This window comes from Balaenoptera physalus (assembly GCF_965194825.1).
Source record: "Balaenoptera physalus genome assembly, chromosome: 5".
NCBI classification, from domain to species: Eukaryota; Metazoa; Chordata; class Mammalia; order Artiodactyla; family Balaenopteridae; genus Balaenoptera; species Balaenoptera physalus.
The window spans coordinates 16947157-16962216 of NC_138884.1; the positions used below are offsets into that span (position 1 = coordinate 16947157).

The following is a 15060-nucleotide window of genomic DNA, read 5'->3' on the forward strand; positions in this document are numbered from 1 at the left end:
CAGACAAAGATACTACAAAAAAAGAAAATTACAGACCAATATCACTGATGAATATAGATGCAAAAATCCTCAACAAAATACTAGCAAACAGAATCCAACAACACATTAAAAGGATCATACACCACGATCAAGTGGGATTTATCCCAGGGATGCAAGGATTCTACAATATATGCAAATCAAACAATGTGATACACCATATTAACAAACTGAAGAATAAAAACCATATGATCATCTCAGTAGATGCAGAAAAAGCTTTTGACAAAATTCAACACCCATTTATGAGAAAAACTCTCCAGAAAGTGGGCATAGAGGGAATCTACCTCAACATAATAAAGGCCATATACAACAAACCCACAGCAAACGCCATTCTCAACGGTGAAAAACTGAGAGCATTTCCTCTAAGATAAGGAACGAGACAAGGATGTCCACTCTCACCACTAGTATTCAACATAGTTTTGGAAGTCCCAGCCATGGCAATCAGAGAAGAAAAAGAAATAAAAGGAATCCAAATTGGAAAAGAAGAAGTAAAACTGTCACTGTTTGCAGATGACATGACACTATACATAGAGAATCCTAAAAATGCTACCAGAAAACTACTAGAGCTAATCAATGAAGTTGGTAAAGTTGCAGGATACAATATTAATGCACAGGAATCTCCTGCATTCCTATACACTAATGATGAAAAATCTGAAAGAGAAATTATGGAAACACTCCCATTTACCATTGCAACAAAAAGAATAAAATACCTAGGGATAAACCTACCTAGGGAGACAAAAGACCTGTATGCAGAAAACTATAAGTCACTGATGAAAGAAATTAAAGATGATACCAACAGATGGAGAGATATACCATGTTCTTGGATTGGAAGAATCAATATTGTGAAAATGACTATACTACCCAAAGCAATCTACAGATTCAATGTAATCCCTATCAAATTACCAATGGCATTTTTTACGGAACTAGAACAAATCATCTTAAAATTTGTATGGAGACACAAAAGACCCCGAATAGCCAAAGCAGTCTTGAGGGAAAAAAACAGAGCTGGAGGAATCAGACTCCCTGACTTCAGACTATACTACAAAGCTACAGTAATCAAGACAATATGGTACTGGCACAAAAACAGAAACATAGATCAATGGAACAAGATAGAAAGCCCAGAGATAAACCCACGCACCTATGGTCAACTAATCTATGACAAAGCAGGCAAAGATATACAATGGAGAAAAGACAGTCTCTTCAATAAGTGGTGCTGGGAAAACTGGACAGCTGCATGTAAAAGAATGAAATTAGAATACTCCCTAGCACCATACACAAAAATAAACTCAAAATGGATTCAAGACCTAAATGTAAGACCGGACACTATAAAACTCTTAGAGGAAAACATAGGAAGAACACTCTTTGACATAAATCACAGCAAGATCTTTTTTGATTCACCTCCTAGAGTAATGGAAATATAAACAAATGGGACCTAATGAAACTTCAAAGCTTTTGCACAGCAAAGGAAACCACAAACAAGACGAAAAGACAACCCTCAGAATGGGAGAAAATATTTGCAAATGAATCAACGGACAAAGGATTAATCTCCAAAATATATAAATAGCTCATTCAGCTCAATATTAAAGAAACAAACAACCCAATCCAAAAATGGGCAGAAGACCTAAACAGACATTTCTCCAAAGAAGACATACAGATGGCCAAGAAGCACATGAAAAGCTGCTCAACATCACTAATTATTAGAGAAATGCAAATCAAAATTACAATGAGGTATCACCTCACACCAGTTAGAATGGGCATCATCAGAAAATCTACAAACAACAAATGCTGGAGAGGATGTGGAGAAAAGGGAGCCCTCTTGCACTGTTGGTGGGAATGTAAATTGATACAGCCACTATGGAGAACAATATGGAGGGTCCTTAAAAAACTAAAAATAGAATTACCATATGATCCAGCAATCCCACTACTGGGCACATACCCAGAGAAAACCGTAATTCAAAAAGACACATGCACCCCAATGTTCATTGCAGCACTATTTACAATAGCCAGGTCATGGAAGCAACCTAAATGCCCATCGACAGATGAATGGATAAAGAAGTTGTGGTACTTATATACAATGGAACATTACTCAGCCATAAAAAGGAACGAAATTGAGTCATTTGTTGAGATGTGGATGGATCTAGAGACTGTCATACAGAGTGAAGTAAGTCAGAAAGAGAAAAACAAATATCATATATTAATGCATGTATGTGGAACCTAGAAAAATGGTACAGATGAACCGGTTTGCAAGGCAGAATTTGAGATGCAGATGTAGAGAACAAACGTATGGACATCAAGGGGGGAAAACCGCGGTGGGGTGGGGATGGTGGTGTGCTGAATTGGGCGATTGGGATTGACATGTATACACTGATGTGTATAAAATTGATGACTGATTTAATAAATAAATAAATAAATAAATAAAAAATAAAAGAAAAAAATAAAAATAAATTTAAAAAAATTAAAAAAAATAAAATTGGTGTGCTTACAATGATGTCTCATGTTAATGGATTTTTTTTTAATCAAAGAACAATTTTAATTATGGACAACTTTCTCTTTAATTATGAGACATTTGCTGTGGGAAATTTGCCTTTTTTCTTCCAAGAACATAAAGTACTCTTGAGGGCAGGGACAATGATGTATTTGTATTGTTCTCTAGTGCTTAACATAGTGTTCCATGCAAAAGTGTTTAGTAAATGTTTATTTAAATGAATGAAACATGAATTAATGAAAAGGTTAGTGATAAGACCATGTTTTAATCCATTTATCCTCCCTCAGTTATAGGTTTCTCACTCATAACATGAATGAGTCCATATGGATATTATTTAAGTTCCAGTCAGTTTTGAAATCTCTTGAAATATACTTATGTCTTGCTAGTTTGAATATAAGAAAAGGAGAATTCAACAGCAATGACTTTTTCATTCACACCCCCAAGACTTCCATGCACACAGATTTCAGTCTTTCTCTCCCTTTTTATTCTCTCCAGGTTAAGTTTTAGTATTGATATCTGCAAGTGTGCCTCTAAGACATTCAATTAATTGAGTCTCAGAGAAAATAAGTGTTTTTCTACCTCTGTAAGTGACCTCTTGCTAAATGCAAAAGGCTTTGAGTAACAAAATAGAAAGGTTACTAAAGGTGACAGTAGAACTAAGGTATCTGAAGTTTCTCTCTTCCTCCCTCATGCTCACTTATCTCTCAGAACAGAAATATAAAAGAGATTTATAACATAACTGTGTGGGAGCCTTGAGGATATACGTATGTCAATCGATGTAAAAACTTTGAAATCAGGTATAATTTCTCCCACCCCAACACCGTAGTTCTTCTACAGTGTAAGATCAAACAGTATTTTCTAATTGTTTCTTCTTCAGAATATTGTTTATCTCAATGCCGATCTAAGGGGTTTCAAAGACCCCATAGTTCTTACAGCTAGCTCCCACAGTGAAGTTGTAATTATATAGTGTTGTGATTTTACACATGTGTGTATGTATACACCCACACATATAAGTGCAATTCTTACTCTATGTAAAAACTGTTTCATTTCCCTAGCACAATCAATCAACTTCCTTCCTTGAGCCACAGATTTTTACAAATACATCTATTTATAAATAGATAAATACATCTATTTATCTTTGTTTCTCTCATTTCTATAAGAGAAGGCAAATACATAAGTACACTTAGTTAAAACTAACCTGAGTCCCTGCCCTATACCCTTTAACATTAAATCATTTTCTAAAATACACTGATTTTACTTAAATCCCTCCATGATTAATTGAATAAGCTTTTTTAGGGTTTACCTCATAAACTAGAAAAAGGGTCTATTTCTGTGGTCCAGTAACTATGCTGTTAATGAAACTAGGTCTTGAGTTTCCACAAATAGGTAGGAATAACTGGCTAGGCAGCTGTTTCCTATAAAATGGAGAAGCACAACAGAGGTACACTGATAATACTGGTGGCAGATAATTAAATCGTTCAATTTGTGTCCATTTAGAATGTTGCCTATCTTTAATATCATCTGACAATGCTTTTTGTTGTGTCACGTGCTAACTGAGAGTGCTTGGTGAAAAATAAAAGCTGACAAAACATCTTTTTAGTTTAATAGAGGTATTATGTGTAAGAGAAATAAAAAAAGGGTAGAGGAAAATGAGAGAAAGGATGCATTTGGTTTTTCATTTTACATATATTTTGTATATAATCCTAATATTTCTGATTTTTACTCCAGGAAGGAAATAAAAACAGAATAGGACTAGCCTTTGGTTTTTGTGGTTGAGGTATTTTTCTTAATCTTCCAATTTAAAAAGTTATTGTATGATGTTCACAGGACTTACACTGTTTCTAGGAAATGTTCTAGGAGTATGCATTTTCTTTTTGTCCTGTCTGTGTCAAATTACAGCTAAAAGAGAGAAGAGACAGAAGAGATGAATTTTGAAGAATAGAAATAAGAGATTCAAATAGATAAATTACTCCAGACTCATATTAATATCATAAAATTAAAAATTATTTGCACACTTTGAAATAGTTAACCATCCTTTATTATTTGAACTCAATTTTCCTTGGGTTTAAACTGGGCTCTTATTAATAAAATAGGTCCCTTGGGAAGTTACGTTAATGCTTTAAGTCAGTAGTATATTAATAGTAAGTATATTATGGTAATGTTCCACATTGATAGAGAGGCACCAACTTGCCTACAGGCATGCAGATGGTGAGTGGAGCCCAGCTTTGTCTCAGGCAGTCTTGCTCTGAGTCTGTGTTCCTCACCATAACATTATGCTGCCTCTCATATCGCAGAAATATTTAACATTACAACTCTGGTTACACTGCCATTAATTCCTTTCACAGGACTTATCTTGGGTTCTGTATGTGTTTATGGTTCTAAAATTGTCATTTCTGTGTTTTAATATATACCTTTGGGAACTCTGAAGAAAGAAAAAATAAGCAATTCAGATGTTCAGCCATCTTGTTGCTCCCTAATCATCTATAGTAGGAGAGAGGGATGTTGCTAAACATTAAATATAATCAATTGATTCCATCTTATTAATTACCAAATTTATAATTGCAGCTTAAAAATAACATTCAATATATATTTTCCATATTGAGTAAATTTATCCTCTATTTAGAAAATTACCCGAGTGAAATATGTGTACAAAATTCTGAGTCAGAATTAATACAGTTCTATGAACATGGAGCCCTGGTGATAGTAGTTCATTAGGAAAATAATGCAATTATTTTTAGTAGCATTAAGAAGGATTTTAAAAATTATATGTATATTCCTGTGAAAAATATCTCCTGGAACTTTAATTATGAAAGTAGACAAATTCTATTTTAATATAATTTAGAAATATAGCCCCTTGAAAAATATATCCACTGATGTTCCATGGCAGAAAAAAATTAACGCATAAATCAATATTGAAACAAGACAGAGAATACTATTCCCTAAAGAAATAACATATGTTTGAAATCTTTCTGTAAGTGAATATATGTTTGAGAATATATATGTTTGAAATCTTTCTGTAAGTGATTAAATTGCCTCTTTGGAATTTTTATTGAAAAATAATAAAAAAATAAAATAGTTAAGGAATGGCTTAAAAGGATAAATAATATTGTATGGAAAGTTATTCATAAACAACTTGCTTTTTATGATTCCTTTATTCATAGCTTCTATATTTCTTTTATACATGAGATAATGTGTGTAAAATGTGTCATACCTAGTTGGGACTCAACTGAATTAGCTTTTGCAGTTGATTGTTTCATCATTTTTAGAGCCCTCTACTGTTTTTATTTAAAATAACAAGTTTTTTAAACCCCTGCTTATTTTGTCTCCTGAAAGGCAGTTCATTCAAAGGTGCTCATTGATTGGGCTATTCTGGTTGTTAAAGTTGCAGAGAGATCTTACAATTTCACTATGAAAACAGTATATTCTTCTCCAATACATCAAAGTATTTATTTTTCTAACAATTTCTAAAAGCACCCATGAAAAACAGCTATCTAAATTATTTTGAGAAGTTATACACTGCTGTTAAAACATAGTTCTTATTACAATAACTTTGATATTACATTACAACGCTGACATTATTCTGCTGTTCTATATAATTTTTAAATGTTTTTGAAAAAAAATTTCAAATCCTAGGTCAAAATCATTGACCCCGGAAATAAATTTACAGGAAGTGAGTTTGAATATAGCTAAATTTCAATCAGACATGCTATAGAAATAAGATAATTAGGTTCTTCCTTCTTCCTATCCACTTCAGCAATTGTGAAAGCATGGTCCTTACTTTTAGTTATGATTTATCCACTTGACAATATGCATTATTGTAATTCACTAAGTCATTACTCATTTTCATTTGTTTATTAGCACAATGCCTGCTACTTAAGAACAGGAGAGATTCCTGAGATTGGTAGGGCTTCTTTCCCACCTACTTTCTTGCTTTCTTCTTAAGACTTTTTATGTTAAATTGTGAGCTGGCAACTGCATGTTTGAGCATGAATTCCTTGGTTTACAGTGAAATAGCACATCCCTTGGGATAATATCGCTTTGAAAAGGAGATGACAGGAGTCCTGTTGATTTGGCTTTGATGCAAATTACAGCCCCTGTATCCTTCAGTTCATGACATATTTGTGAATTGCCTGCCCACATTTTCTCAGGAGAGAAAAGAAAACTTATTTGGACTCTAAAGGAAAAATAAAAATAAAAATACTAAGTTTAGTAAATGCTATTTTTCCCCAATTGGAGCATGTATGTGTTCTTAGTAAAACTGCACTCTATATACATTGCCAGAAAACATTCTTTTCTGCTGCTCCAGTAAATTCTTTAAAGTCTAAGACTGTTAATTCTGGATTCCATGACAATGACTGAGGAAAATGTAAAAAAAAAGCATAAGAAAAAGCAAGAATTTAGTTTTCAGGCTTTTACCTGGGAATAGGGAATAACTACTGATTCTGCACACCTTTGTGGGATTTAACACATAGTACCTAGAAGAGTAACTGGGAGATATTTTAGGTGATTAGTAGAATGAGTGACAAAGACTTCCAAGGAATCCCACATCCATCCCAACCATCTTTCCCTTTTATTTCTCCACTGTAGAGAATAAAGACACTAACTAGTCACCTTTCCAACCTCTACAGATCTAGTCATGTGATAACTTTCTGGTAAGTGAAGCATAAGCAAAATCTGCTCAATGGTTTCTAGGAAGCTTTTTATTTCCTGATAAAAGAGAAGGACATCACTGCTTCTCCCCTCCCTTGATGCTTTGAATGGCATGTAATATTTGCAACTGCAGGAGCCATTTTATGAACATGAGAGAAAGGTAAGGAGAGCCAGAGAGGACTTGTCTTCATATGTGTGGTAGACAAAAGATGTACCACACATAACTCCCTTTAAGGAAGAAATGGCTGCTAGGTGTAGAGAGTGGGACCAGCAGACAGCATCCAAACATCAGCTCTTCAGGGTCTAACTCAGCTGCTGAGAGCTACTAAGCTGAGGTCACACTCTTCCAGTGACGGAGTGAGATAGAGCTTATACCCTGAGACAGACCCGGCTGTTTCAGGCCAACACAAGACCCTCTGCTACGCAATGTTCACTCTAGAGCTCCCTGCCAGAATGGCTGAGGTTTTGTCGGGTATGCATTTCAGTTTTTATCTGTCCAATCCTGCTTGCTCCCACTTCTCCTCATAGGTGTTGATCCCTACTTAGCATTTTATAACCCAAACTGCATCTCAGACTCTGTTCCAGAGAACCCAACCTGCAATCATGGAAACAATAATGAGTCATCTACTCTCAGATATTTTTCATGTGAGAAAACAATTTACTCAAATCACAGTCACTTGCAAAGTTCACAGTTACCTGCTGCCAAACCATTCCTCACTGTTACAGGCAGACAATTCCAGAATTTATTTTCTTAAGTGTTTTTCTTTAATTCTCACAAGGAGTAGTAGTATTTATAAAATCCCATAAATTATAACTAGGAGGAACATCAAATATCATTTGCTCCAAAGTCCTTATTTTATTAATAACAAATCTGAGGCCCAGGAATATGGATTAAAATTGCAGTAGATCCCAGTCAAGAGGCCAAGAAAGGGGCCATATCAAATAACTTATTTAATGATTTTTAAAAATTTCTAGTATACTGCAGCTCCTTCATCACTTCCCAACATTTTACACTGTAATCTAGAGGAACTGTTCTCAAGTGTGGTCTCTAAACTAGCAGGGTCGGCATCACCTGGAAACTTGTTAGAAATTAAAGGCAAATTTGGGGGTCCTACCATGAATATAGTGAACCAGAAATTCTAACAGGGAGGAAGTGAAACTTAGCAATCTGTGTTTTAATAAGACTTTATTGGAAAAAGAGGGGATTGAACCAAGTCAAGATTTTTAACATACACTTGTATTTGTATCAGTAAGGGTTTTCCAGAGAAACAAAACCAATAAGGGTGTGTGTGTGTGTGTGTGTGTGTGTGTGTGTGTGTGTGTGTGTGTGTGTGTGTGTGTGTGTGTGTGTGTGTGTGTAGGGAGGGGGAAAGAGAGAGAGAGAGAGGAATTTATTTTAAGGAATTGGTTCATGTGATTGTGAAGGCCAGCAAATCTAAAATCCGCAGAGCATGCTGGCAGGCTGGAGACCCAGGGAAGAGCTGATATTCCAGCTCAAGACCAAAAGCAGTCAGGAGGCAAAACTCTTCCTCAGAGTCCTCAGTCTGAATTAAATTTTTAAATTTAATTTAGTTGATTTACAATGTTGTGTTACTTCCTGCTGTACAGCAAAGTGAATCAGTTATACATATACATATATCTACTCTTCAAGATTCTTTTCCCATGTAAGGGCCTACTGTATAGCACAAGGAACTCTACTCAGTCTGTTTTCTTTTAAGGCCTTCGATTGATTGGATAAGGCTCACCCACATTATTAAGAGTAAGCTACTGATTCAACTGTTAATCTCATCTTAAAAATACTTCACAGCAATATCCAAACTGGTGTTTGACCAAATATCTGGTTACTGAGGTCTCATCAAATGGACATAAAATTAACCACCACAGAACCCTTTGTTTGAATGAATGAAACATTATATAGAAATCCATACGTAAAAATCAATAAAAGCTCAACAACTGAAGCAGGATGAATTCCTGGAATTTTTTACAGACAACACCTCCCACTTCAAAACCACCGATTTCCATCACTAAGAGGCCTCAAAAAGTCTGCAAAGATTTATTGATGCACCATTTAAAAACCACATAAATGTCTAAATAATGGGGCAACTTCCAGCCCTCAGACACCAATTGATGTAAGAAGGTATTGCTAGGCAAGGTCCTGAAGGCCTTTCCTATACTCTAAATTTTTAGAAATGTGTAATTTATCTGTCACTTGTCTAAATGTACAGCAAATCCCTGCTTATCAAATGCTTCCCTCATCTAGGAGCATGTTTATTAAATACAGCAATTTATTAAATATAGCAATTGACTACCTACTTTTGTAGGGTTCTCAACTAGGTTTTGCTTTGACAAATGTTTAGAAAACTCACTTCAAAAAAGAATAGGAAAGGCAAATTTTCACTCAACCCTTGTATAAATCTTTACCAATTTCAAATAGATGGGGTAATAATCAGTAAAATTTAAATACAATAATATGGCATTTCTTAACAGTATGGAAATCGCTGAAGTTATAGACCTTTAAATTAAATCAAGCACTCTAGATACAGGAATCAGTCACTGTGGGGTTAAACAGCAATGGTTTCTGAAATGAAACCCTCTGGTACGAGAGTTTTAAAGTCATTCTGTTTTGTCTAAACCTATATTCAAAAGCAGCACCAAAATATCTGAGAGTGTTCATATGAAAAAGAAATTATTTTTCCCAGTCATGAGCTCTTAAATGCTTCTTACATGAGAATTCACGGCACTGTAGAGATTAATCAAAAATCAAAAAATAGGTTTGATTGTATTCTTTTGAAACATTTTTAATGAAGCAGTAATTGCTCTGTGTGTAGATGACTTTTTTTAAATTCAAAAGTAGTTTGAAGCTTATTAGATAATGAAGCTAAAATAATTTTGCCACATTCTTTCCTATATTTCCCATAATTAAGATAAGATAATCTGGATTCTTTAAAAGCGATATTTAGATTAACATTTTACATTATCTCTAATGACAACAACACATGGTAGGCGTTCTTTCCTTTTTTATTACAGGTGAAGGAACAGAAATTCAAAGAGCCCATATGATGTTAAAGTCAAACAACTAGTTAGTAGAGAAGGCTGAATTTGAAATCAAGTTTACTAAGAGAGCTTCTCTCAAATGCTAGTAATAGGACTGCACAAGTCAATTTCTCATAGCTGGGCAAGAAAGGAGACCTGGAAAGAAGAGATGAACACTTAAAAAGAGATGAAAGGGATTAGATCAAGATGACAAACTGAACATATTTGTCTACCTCACATTCACCTCATATTTCCTTGGAATAAAAAAAAGAAAATAAAAATTTAAAGAATGAGATTATAGGGGCTCCATTTTCAAGACAACAAGGTGAAGAGTCCTGCAGACCCATTCCTCAGTGAAATAAGCAAAGCTAATGAAAACTATAAAACCATATAAAACTAGACTGGTGGTCCAGTGGGTAAGACTCTGCAGTGGTCCCAAAGCAGGGGGCCTGGGTTTGATCCCCGGTTGAGGAATTATATCCTCGTATGCTGCAACGAAGATCCCACGTGCCGCGACTAACACCTGGCACAGCCTAAATAAATAAATAAACAAAAATAAATCTTAAAAAAAAAAAAGAATGAAGTGAGTTTTTACTTTTCTCAGTAAGAACAATGAAAGACTGTGGCATTTGAGTCATGATTCACTGCTTCTCTCCATCCACCAAACTCAGTTTGATGAAAGCTCCACTACAGGTAGGTGTGGCTAAGAGGATGGGGTTCCCTTTTCCCTCAGCTCCCAATCAAGTTTTACCATATTTCACCAGAAGGTATAAGCCATCAGTATTTCTCATCCACTTCAACTGCAAGTTGAAATGGCTAATTCCTGGTGAGGGCCAGCTAATAGTTGAGGGGCTCCTTTTCCACTCAGTTCCTATTCATAGCACAGAGGCTCTACCCTCAGCAAGCTGAGAATACTGAAGCCCCTATGGCACTAAGCCCAGCTCCTTCTTAGAGCAGAGTTCCATTCTGGAAGAGGCAAGCCAAGAAAACCAGAGGTTACTGCCTCACGCAGAACCCAGAGTAGTGGCTCAGAGATTTCCCAGGGGAAGGGGCAGTCCATAAGGAAGGGAGCTCTGAAACTTTATCTAAAGGAGTTACTTAGATTCTTCATTTGAACTAGAGATCAAGCTGAAGGGTGCTCTCAAAAATAATAACTTTCCTTAATTAAGAGTAACATGCTAAACCACTGGCCACCTCATTTTCCAGAAAGAACCATGGATAGAAACAGTTGAAAAGAGCCCTCCCAGGGACAGCAAAAAACCTTAAAGATTGTCTTAAAAATTATCACTGTCCAAATTAACTGGACCAGACTGCTGAGCAATTTATGCTCTAGGGTGATGCTGAAAATAATAGAGAAATCAGCCAGTAATTAATAAAGCCTAATGAGCAGGGTGTAATACCAAAGGAAGAAGATGGCTTATCAGAGAAAGACAATCAAAGAGAGCCCTGGAAAAACCACTGTTATCCTAGGCATGGGCCACATGCCCAAAGCTATGTCCTCAGAGGACTGGCACCAAAGGCTTAATGGTGCAAGGGAAATAGACTTTAACAAGTAGCCTAGTCAAGTCACAAAACAAATAAGGATACAAACAACCACCAAAACATCCCCAGAGAGTAGGGAGGAAAATCATCACCCAGAGTTGCTACAATATATAACGTAAAATGGCTAGTATTTAATAAAAAACAATATGAGACATGCCACACATGATTCAGACACAGGAAAAAAGTAGGCCACAGAAATTGCCTGTGAGAGGAATCAGATATCAGATTCAACAGACACCACCAAAAACGATTAGAACTGATTAGAATTAGACAAAGGAATTCAGTAAAGTTGCAGGATACAAAATTAATACATAGAAATCTGTTGTGTTTCTATATACCAACAAAGAACTATCAGAAAGAGAAATTAAGAAAACAAGCCCATTTACAATTACATCAAAAAGACTAAAATACCTAGGAATAAATCTAAGGAGGTAAAAGACCTATACTCTGAAAACTATAAAACACTGATGAAAGGAACTGAAGAAAATACAAATGGAAAAATATACTGTGCTCATGGAGTGAAAAAACTAACATTGTTGAAATGACCATACTCCCGAAAAAACTAACATTGTTGAAATGACCAAGGCAATCTACGGATTCAGTGCAATCCCTATCAAACTATAAATGGCATTTTTCACTGAACTAGAATAATTCTAAAATTTGTATGGAAACAAACTATCCCAAGTAGCCAAAACAATCTTGAGAAAGAAGAAAAAGTTGCAGGTATCATATTCCCTTAATTCAAACTGTATAACAAAGCTATGAGTAATCAAAACATTATGATACTGGCAAAAAACAGACACACAGATCAATGGAACAGAATGGTGAGCCCAGAAAGAAACCCACACATTTAGAGTCAGTTGATCTGTGACAAAGGAGGCAAGAATATACAAAGAGGGGAAAGAAAGTCTCTTCAAATGATGTTAGAAAAACTGGATAAAAATATGCAAAAGAATCAAACTGAACTACTTTCTCACATTATATACAAATATATACTCAAAATGTATTAAAGACTTAAAGGTAAGACCTGAAACCATGAAACTCCTATAGGAAAACGTAGGCAGTATGCTCTTTAACTTCAGTCTCAGCAATATTGTTTTGCCTATGTCTCCTAAAGGAAGGAAAACAAAATAAAAAAATAAACAAATAGGGCTATATAAAACTAAAAAGCTTTTTCACAGCAAAAAAAACTATCAACAAAACAAAAAGGCATTCTACTGAATGACAAAAGATATTTGCAAGCAATATATCTGATAAGGGAATAATATCTAAAATATACAAAGAACTTACACAATTCAACATCAAAAAACAAACAACCCAATTTAAAAATGGGCAGAGGACCTGAATAGGCATTTTTCCAAAGAAAATATACAGATGACTAACACGCACGTGAAAAGATGTTCAACATCATTAATCATCAGGGAAATGCAAATCAAAACCACAATGAGATACCACCTCACACCTTTCAGGATGGCTATTATCAAAAAGACAAGTGTTGGAAAGGATGTAGAGAAAGGGAACTCTCATGTACTGTTGGCTGGAATGTAAATTGGTGCAGCCACTATGGAAAACAGTATGGAAGTGCCTCAAAAAATTAAAAACAGAACTACCATACAATCCAGCAGATCCAGCAATTCCACTTCTGGGTATTTTTCTGAAGAAAAAGTAAAACACAAATTCAAAAAGCTATACTCACCCCTATGCTCACTGAAGCATTATTGATAATAGCCAAGATATGGAAACAACCTAACAACCGAAGTGTCCACTGACAGATGAATGGATAAAGAATTTATACATACACACACACAATGGAATATTGCTCAGCTATAAAAACAGAAATTCTGCCATTTGCAATGTCATGGATGGATCTAGAGGGCATTATGCTAAGTGAAATAAATCAGACAGAAAAAGACAAATTCCATACAATTTCACTTATGTGTGGACTCTTAAAAAACACAAAAAATGAACAAACATAACAAGACAGAAACAGATTCACATATACAGAGAACAAACAGGTGGGAAGGTGGTTGCCAGAGGGAAGGGGGGTGGGGAGATAAGTGAAATAAATGAGGGAGACTAAGAGGTACAAACTTCCAGTTTAAAAAAATAAGTGAGTTACTGGGGTGAGATGTACAACATAGAAAATATAGTCAACAATACTGTAATAACTTTGTATGGTGACAGATGGTAACTACACTAACTGTGGTGATCATTCTGTAATGTATAGAAATAGGGAATGACTGTGTTGTACACTTGGAACTAACATGGTGTTATAAGTCAATTATATTTGAATAAAAAAATAAAGGAATGCACCTGGGTATAATGCAAATATAAAACATACTTAAACCATCAAAATTTGAATTTTTAAAATAAATTTGAAATTAATTACTATATTACTTTAAACTATAAATTCCAAATTGGGCAAGATTTCACATTATCTGTTCATTAATTCATTCAAATAATGATTGAGATATTATATGCTATGAAGGGTATAAAGCTATATTAGATGTTTATAGCACATTCCATGCAAAAACAACAGAAAACACTTTCTTCTCAAGTGCTCATGGAACATTCTCTAGGACAGATCATCTCTTGGGTCACAAATCAAGCCTTGGTAAATTTAAGAAAACCGAAATCATATCAACCATAATACTATGAGACTAGATATCAATTACAGGAAAAAATCCGTAAAAAGTACGAACACATGGAGGCTACACAATACAATACTAAATAACCAAGAGATCACTGAAGAAATCAAAGAGAAAATCAAAAAATACCTAGAAACAAATGACAATGAAAACATGATGACCCAAAACCTATGGGATGCAGCAAAAGCAGTTTGAACAGGGAACTGTATAGCAATACAATCCTACTTCAAGAAACAAGAAACATCTCAAATAAACAACCTAACCTTACACCTTAAGCAATTAGAGGAAGAACAACAAAAAAGCCCCAAAGTTAGCAGAAGGAAAGAAACCATAAAGATCAGAGAAGAAATAAATGAAAAAGACATGAAGGAACCGATAGCAAAGATCAATAAAACTAAAAGCTGGTTCTTTGAGAAGATAAACAAAATTGACAAACCATTAGCAAGATTCATCAAGAAAAAAAGGGAGAAGACTCAAATCAACAGAATTAGAAATGAAAAAGGAGAAGTAACAACTGACACTGCAGAAATACGAAGGATCATGAGAGATTACTACAAGCAAGTAAAAGAATGAATAAAATGGACAACCTGGAAGAAATGGACAAATTCTCAGAAAAGCACAGCTTTCTGAGACTGAACCAGGAAGAAATAGAAAATATAAACAGAC

The 15060-nt window shown here is 34.9% G+C and overlaps 1 long non-coding RNA gene across 1 annotated transcript in view; it reads left to right on the top strand.

Moving 5' to 3' along the window:
* The window catches only part of LOC309660860, an 850010-nt gene that overhangs the window by 447477 nt on the left and 387473 nt on the right, over window positions 1-15060 (top strand). The window lies entirely within an intron of this gene.